General features: G+C 45.7%; 1 pseudogene across 1 annotated transcript; it reads left to right on the top strand.

The window, feature by feature from the left end:
- Window positions 1-1127: 1127 nt before the first annotated feature.
- Window positions 1128-5242, top strand: LOC103273247 (annotated as a pseudogene). The gene is made up of 2 exons (XR_505175.1): window positions 1128-3032; window positions 3067-5242. The product of XR_505175.1 is annotated as a zinc finger protein 532 pseudogene (transcript).
- Window positions 5243-7515: the final 2273 nt, after the last annotated feature.

Genomic DNA, 7515 nt, shown 5'->3' with positions numbered 1-7515 from the left:
GGGCTGGAAAACTTGAATTGCTGCAGAGAACTTTTACAAGTGTTCGGAGCCACAGCCAAAAAAATCAGTTAGGAAGTAAACCAAGGCACCTTTAGATATTGGGTAATAATACACAAGTTCTAAAATCTAATTCAAGTGCAGTTTCCAGAGAAATTTAAAATGTATCAGGTTATTGATATTCATTGAATAAAGTTAACAAATACGTGACTCCTAAAAATGACAACTCCAGGGACTTCAAAAAAACTGTAAAATTGTTTTCTGTTTTGAATAACATAGCTAATTATGACCTTTAGCTAATGTGCAAAAGTCAATGAAACAACTCAGTGTTAACCAAAGTAAAAAGAATGATATCAAATATCTGAAAGCCAAAGGAAAAAAGTTTCAGAACTAACCATGGCCCAGTTGCTCTCAATGCTATTATTTAAAGTCTGCAGGAAGGTCTCTGTCGAGATCCAAAACACTGTTAACATTTCCAGCACTAGGTGACTCCAGGACTGGCCTTGGAGTATGACTGGAAATTGAAGATGTGGTCTGTTGTTTTTCTACCATAATATTGGAATGGAGCTTTTGTAGTCTGTCATGAGTTCTGTGAAGATTGCAAAAGACAACAGCTTAGTACTTCATTTTTCCTTAAATAATACCCAAATGACTTGCATTTTTAGTAAGCTACCATAAAAGTCAATGGAATTTTCCACTGAAGAGTGTTTTATTACAAAAGCGATGTCATATCATGTCTACTGTAAGCAATTAAATTGGAAAAATTGTTCGCAAGTGTACATATATTTCTACGGAGATTTCTAACAAACGAAAAATTCAAACAAAGTTGGGAAGGGACAAAAATAACTATCAATTATGTATTGCTGAACACATGACACTTTCTGTCTTGTAGAATGACTGTAGTTATTAGATTCTTGAGGATACCAATAGACATACTCATACATAAAGGGTGAGTTATGTAAGATGATGAATATGGTAATTTACTTGAAATAATAACCATTTCACTGTGTATAAACATGCCAATGCATGTTGTACTCCTTAAATATATAATAAAAAACTAAAACTAGAAATCAGCTACAAGTACTTGCATTTAGTAAACAAGTTCAGAGGTCTGTTTTTTCTTACTAAAGACATGGGGTACACAGCGTGATCGTGAAGAACGTCCGGAACATCGATTCCTCCGAGGGTGGGGAGAAAGACGGCCACAACCCCACGGACAATGGTTTGCACAGTGGGTTTCTCACAGCCTCCTCCCTGGACAGCTACGGGAAAGATGGTGCGAAGTTCCTGAAGGGAGACGTGCCTGCCTCCGAAGTGACTCTCAAAGACTTGGTGTTCAGCCAGTTCAGCTCCATCTCCAGCGCCGAAGAGTTTGATGACGATGAGAAGATCGAGGTGGACGAACCCCAGATAAGGAGGACGTGCGCTCCAGCTTCAGAACCAACGTGTTGGCGTGTTCGGCTCCCCAGCAGGACTATGAGAAGCTGACGGCACGTGGAGGGGAAGACTCTAGTAAATCCGGACTCTCTATCTCGGGCAATGTGGATCAAACCAAAGTCGTTAGAGAGAAACAGAAGCCAATTCTATAAACCTGAGTGTTTATGGGTCTTTTAAAGTCAGGAACTAGCAGAGGATAAATTGAAGGAAAGCTCTGAAAAGTGCTTGAAAACAGAGTCCTGGATGGGAAGCTGAGCTCGGAGAAGGACACCGGCCTCGCGGGCGTCGCGCCGTCCAAGACAAAGTTGTCCTCCAAGCTCTCGTCGTGCATAGCTGCCATTGCGGCGCTCAGCGCCACGAAGGCGGCTTCTGACTCCTGCAAAGAACCGGTGGTGGCCAGCTCGAGAGAATCCTCCCCATTACCCAAAGAAGCGAACGACAGTCCCAGAGCCGCGGACAAGTCCCCCGAATCCCAGAGTCTCATCGATGGGACCAAGAAAGCATCCCTGGAGCCACCAGACAGTCCCCGAAGCATTTCAAGCGAGAACAGCAGCAAGGGGTCCCCATCCTCTCCTGCAGGGTCCACACCAGCCATCCCCAAGGTCCGCATAAAAACCATCAAGACGTCTTCTGGGGAGATCAAGCGAACGGTGACCCGGGTGTTGCCAGAAGTGGATCTCGACTCTGGGAAGAAGCCTTCCGAGCAGACGGCGTCCGGGATGGCCTCTGTGACGTCGCTTCTGTCGTCGCCAGCCTCGGACACCGTCCTTTCCTCTTCCCCCGGGAGCCTCTCCAGTCAGCGGTCATGACCAACGCGGTGTCTCCTGCAGAGCTGACCCCCAAACAGGTCACCATCAAGCCTGTGGCTACCGCTTTCCTCCCCGTGTCTGCCGTGAAGACGGCAGGATCCCAGGTCATTAATCTGAAGCTCGCTAACAACACCACGGTGAAAGCCACGGTCATCTCTGCTGCCTCTGTCCAGAGCGCCAGCAGTGCCATCATTAAAGCCACCAACGCCATCCAGCAGCAGACTGTCTGGTGCCGGCGTCCAGCCTGGCCAATGCCAAACTCGTGCCAAAGACTGTGCACCTTGCCAACCTTAACCTTCTGCCTCAGGGTGCCCAGGCCACCTCTGAACTCTGCCAAGTGCTCACCAAACCTCAGCAGCAAATCAAGCAGGCAGTAATCACTGCAGCCGCCTTGCAGCCCCCCAAAAACGTGTCTGGAGTCCAGGTGGTTTCGTCCTTGCAGAGTTCTGTGGTGGAAGCTTTCAACAAGGTGCTGAGCAGTGTCAATCCAGTTCCAGTTTACATCCCAAACCTCAGTCCTCCCGCCAATGCAGGGATCACATTACCGATGCGTGGGTACAAGTGCTTGGAGTGCGGGGACTCCTTGCCGGAAAAGAGCCTGACCCAGCACTACGACAGACATAGCATGCGCATCGAAGTAATGTGCAACCATTGCACAAAGAACCTCGTTTTTTACAACAAATGCAGCCTCCTTTCCCATGCCCATGGGCATAAGGAAAAAGGGGTGGTGATGCAATGCTCCTACTTAATTTTAAAGCCAGTCCCAGCAGATCAGATGATTGTCTCTCCGTCAAGCAATAGTTCCGCTTCTTCTTCCATCAAGCAATAGTTCCACTTCTTCTTCCACTCTCCAGAGCCCCGTGGGAGCCGGCACACACGCTGTCACCAAAATTCAGTCTGGCATAACTGGGACAGTCATATCGGCTCCTTCCAGCACCCCCATCACCCCATACCATGCCCCTGGATGAAGACCCCTCCAAGCTCTGTAGACATAGTCTAAAATGTTTGGAGTGTAATGAATTCTTCCAGGACGAGACGTCGCTGGCCACACATTTCCAGGAGGCTGCAGATGCAAGCAGACAAAAGACTTGCACTATCTGCTAGATGCTGCTTCCTAACCAGTGCAGTTATGCATCACACCAGAGAATCCATCAGCACAAATCTCCCTACACCTGCCCTGAGTGTGGGGTCATTTGCTGGTCGGTGCACTTCCAGACCCACGTCACCAAGAACTGTCTGCACTACACACTGAGAGTTTGTTATCAATGTGTACATTGCAACGTTGTGTACTCTGATGTGGCTGCTCTGAAGTCTTACATTCAAGGTTCTCACTGTGAAGTCTTCTATAAGTGTCCTATTTGTCCAATGGCATTTAAGTCTGCCCCCAGCACACATTCCCATGCCTACACACAGCATCCTGGCAGCAAGATAGGAGAACCAAAAATAATATGTGTTCCATGTGCGACACTGTGTTCACCCTGCAAACCTTGCTGTATCACCACTTTGATCAACACATTGAAAACCAGAAGGTGTCTGTTTTCAAGTGTCCAGACTGTTCTCTCGTATATGCACAGAAGCAACTTATGATGGACCATATCAAGTCTATGCATGGAACATTGAAAAGTATTGAAGGACCTCCAAACTTGGGTATCAATTTGCCTTTGAGCATTAAGCCTGCAACTCGGAATTCAGCAAATCAGAACAAAGAGGACACCAAATCTATGAATGGGAAGGAGAAGTTGGAAAAGAAGTCTCCATCTCCTGTGAAGAAATCAATGGAACCCAAGAAGGTGGCCAGTCCTGAGTGGACGTGTTGGGAACGTGACCGCCTGTTCACGCAAAGAGATGTGTACATATCCCACATGAGGAAGGAGCACGGGAAGCAAATGAAGAAGCACCCCTGCCACCAGTGTGACAAGTCTTTCAGCTCATCCCACAGCCTCTGCCGGCACAACCGGATCAAGCACAAAGGCATCAGGAAAGTGCACTGCCCGAACTCCAGGTGGCCCTTCACGAAGCTGCTGATGTTGGAGAAGCACATCCAGCTGATGCACAGCATCAAGGACCCCGATGTGAAGGAACTGACAGACACCACCCATGAGGAGGAGGTGGAGATCAAGGACGACGTCAAGGTTCCTGGCCCCAAGAGGAAGCTTGAAGAACCCTCCCAGAGTTCAGGCCCCCTGAGGGGCGATCACTCAGCTGCTGAAGAAGCTGAAGATCAACGTTTTCAAGGTCCACAAGTGCGCCGTGTGTGGCTTTACCACCGAGCACTTACTGCATTTCCACAAACACATCCCTCAGTACAAGTCCGACGGCTCCTCCTACCAGTGCCGGGAGTGCAGCCTCTGCTACACATCCCACGTCTCCCTGTCCAGGCACCTCTTCATCGTGCACAAGCTGAAGGAGCCACTGCCCGTGTCCAAGCAGAACGGGGCCAGGGAAGATGGCCAGCAGGAGAACAAGCCCAGCCACGAGGACGAGCCCCCTGACGGCGCCTTGTCAGACAGAAAGTGCAAAGTGTGCACAAAAACTTTTGAAACTGAAGCTGCCTTAAATACTCACATGCGGACACACAGCATGGCCTTCATTAAATCCAAAAGAATGAGTTCAGCTGAGAAATAGCCACAGATATGCCATCAGGAAAATCTCTGTCCACATTGGAAATAAAAGACACCTTTTTGTTACAGAGAGTTTGCAGTATAATAGAGTTACCAGGACTGTCTAGGCTGTTGCAATATATCCTCTTTTCACGTCCCTTCTTCACCTCGTCCTGTATATCCTCGATAAGTATGAAAACAGTATTTGAGTTTAAAAGCGTTTGTATATATTTAAAGAATAACTTTTTATACTCTTTGTTACATGTTTGTATCAGTATTTAGTGGAAAACGTTTTGAGTTTTTTGGGGGTTCGAATTTTTCTTTTTGTATTGTTTCTTTAAAACAGAGTTCTTAGTAACAGGGGCAGTTCCAGAATTCAAATAAACCATTTTGTATGTTACGAATTTGAATGGGTTAACGAATTACAGGCTAAAATAACGCTTTTTAGTGTTTTTAATTTTAGAATTCACTCCATAAAGTGTGGGTGATCGTGGGTCTCTCAAACACTAGGAATTTTTAAGTGTCTTAGCGCCCTCCTCGCCGTGCCTGCTCCATGGGCGAGGGCTCACTTGCGACACCACCGCACACGCGCCACTGAGGGCATGGCTCTGTGCCGAAGCTGTGCTGCAGGGTGTTGTTCAGGGCAGCTTTGTAGGTGGGCTTCTTTCCCAGCACTGTTGATAAAAGCTTTGGCCAGGAATCAAGTCAGGGACGTAGATTTCCTTAATTACATCCTGAGGAATGGTGGGGAAGAAGAGCCTTCTGCAGGGGTAAAACCAGGATGGGTTCTTTTCCAGGCAGATTTGCAAGGCTGGCAGGAAGAGCACAAGGAGATAACGTGACGAAAGGGCTGGACTACTATAAAAGTTACAAATACAGAGTAGACCCATAGATTTCTATAGTCAGTTTTTGTCATGTAATTTATTAATTCTTACAGAAACACAACTAGGAATATCCAGTTATATTTCTCTGGCTCTTGACAGGAAAAAAGAGAGAAAAAAATCACAGTTGACTCAACCCTGCGCCATCAAAAGAGTTGGTGTTTCCTGTTCTGGGTGCTACTGCCAAAAGTTCTGGTACTTAGAGTTGAGATGCACAACTTCAGCCGCCAACTTCCAGCAATGCAACTGCCTGGGCATTGCAGTCGGCCATCAGATTCAGCACTGAGCCTCCTGGCTTAGTTCCGTCATTTCAATAAGCCTATTTAATGTCAGGAGTTCTGCTTCCATTAAAACGCAGCAGAGGTATATTCTGTCCCTTCCGTTGATCGTTCTCTGGGAGAGTTCTATTTTTTGGTTTGGTTTTGTGTTTTCCTTTGCATTTTATAACTTGTATTTGTTGCTGAACATGTTTTTGTACTTTTTTTTAAGAAAAGGAATTCTTTCGTGTATATAGATACTTGCATGATATGCTGTAGTCAACGTTCGGTTCCTCAAAAGGTCTTGCTGCTGTCAGGTGTTATGCATTACATCCATCATAACTGTATTAGACACATTTCATAATGTAAATAAACACGGGACGTTTGGCCCTTGTGCTTCTGTGAGAGCATTCTTTATGGTGGGTCTCTGACATTGTGATGTTTGGGAAATGATTAATTACAGGGACAGGCTACAGAATATTGCAGAATTCTTCCCACGCGGAAGAGCGGCATATTTGTTCTCTTGAGTAACTGGCTATATCTTGTCGCTTTCTCGTTGACTCCATTGGGACATTGGTACAGTTGGAGGGTGTGGTTATTGCTCAACTTGAAAAAGTCAATTGCTGTTACCTGTTATATTTGTATTGCTCTAAGTTGTATTAATCACACTTTCATATGTTTTGGCATTTGGACGTTGCAGTAAACCCGTGTGCTAGGCCACACAGGTCTGAATAGCCTAGTTTTACAGTTGAGGAAACTGAGCTCAGATTATGCTCTTGGCCTAAGTCCTCATAGCTAGTAATGACTTTGCGTATTTAGAACCCAAATATTTTGCTCTAAATCTAGTGCTCGCTTTATGTGGTTATGTACATATTGACAAATATTCATTTATTCAAATAAAAAAGTATGTGCAAAACAAACAAAAAAAAGATATGGGGTACAATCAGGGTTGGGTATACAAAGGTTGATTATGGAGGTACCCTTGTTTATGAGGTGTGCCCCTCCCGCCCCTAGCAGTTTCCCTCAACTGCCACTCCCACACCCTCGCCCCTGACAGTTTCCCACTACTGCCAATCTCTTTCTTATAGTTTTAGGGTAATTGTTCAAGGTCCGCTTATGGGTGAGAACATATGGTGCTCTGATCTTTGTTTCCATGATAGATCACTGAGTATGACAGACTCTAAATCAATCCAAATTACTGCAACGTCCATTTGTTTGTCCTTCTTTATGGCTGCATACAATTCCATTGTGTATATGTACCACATTTTTTTAATCCAGTCCAACTTCAATGGGAAGCATGGTTGGTTCCATGTTTTTTGGTATTATGATTAAAGCTGAGACACACATATGTGTGCAGATATCTTTTTTGTAGAATGATTTGAGTTCCAGTAGGGGGATTGTGGGGTCATATGGAAGGTCGATTTTTAGAACTTTTCGGGGTTGCCACACTGATTTCCACAGAGGCTGCAGTAGTTTATGCTCCCACCAACAGTGTAGAAGTGTTCTCTTTCCACCACATCCTCTCCAGCATCTT

The sequence above is a fragment of the Carlito syrichta genome, unplaced genomic scaffold (genome assembly GCF_000164805.1).
Source record: "Carlito syrichta isolate Samal-C Ts95f unplaced genomic scaffold, Tarsius_syrichta-2.0.1 Scaffold313913, whole genome shotgun sequence".
Lineage (NCBI taxonomy): Eukaryota > Metazoa > Chordata > Mammalia > Primates > Tarsiidae > Carlito > Carlito syrichta.
This window is presented reverse-complemented; position numbering and strand designations above follow the sequence as displayed.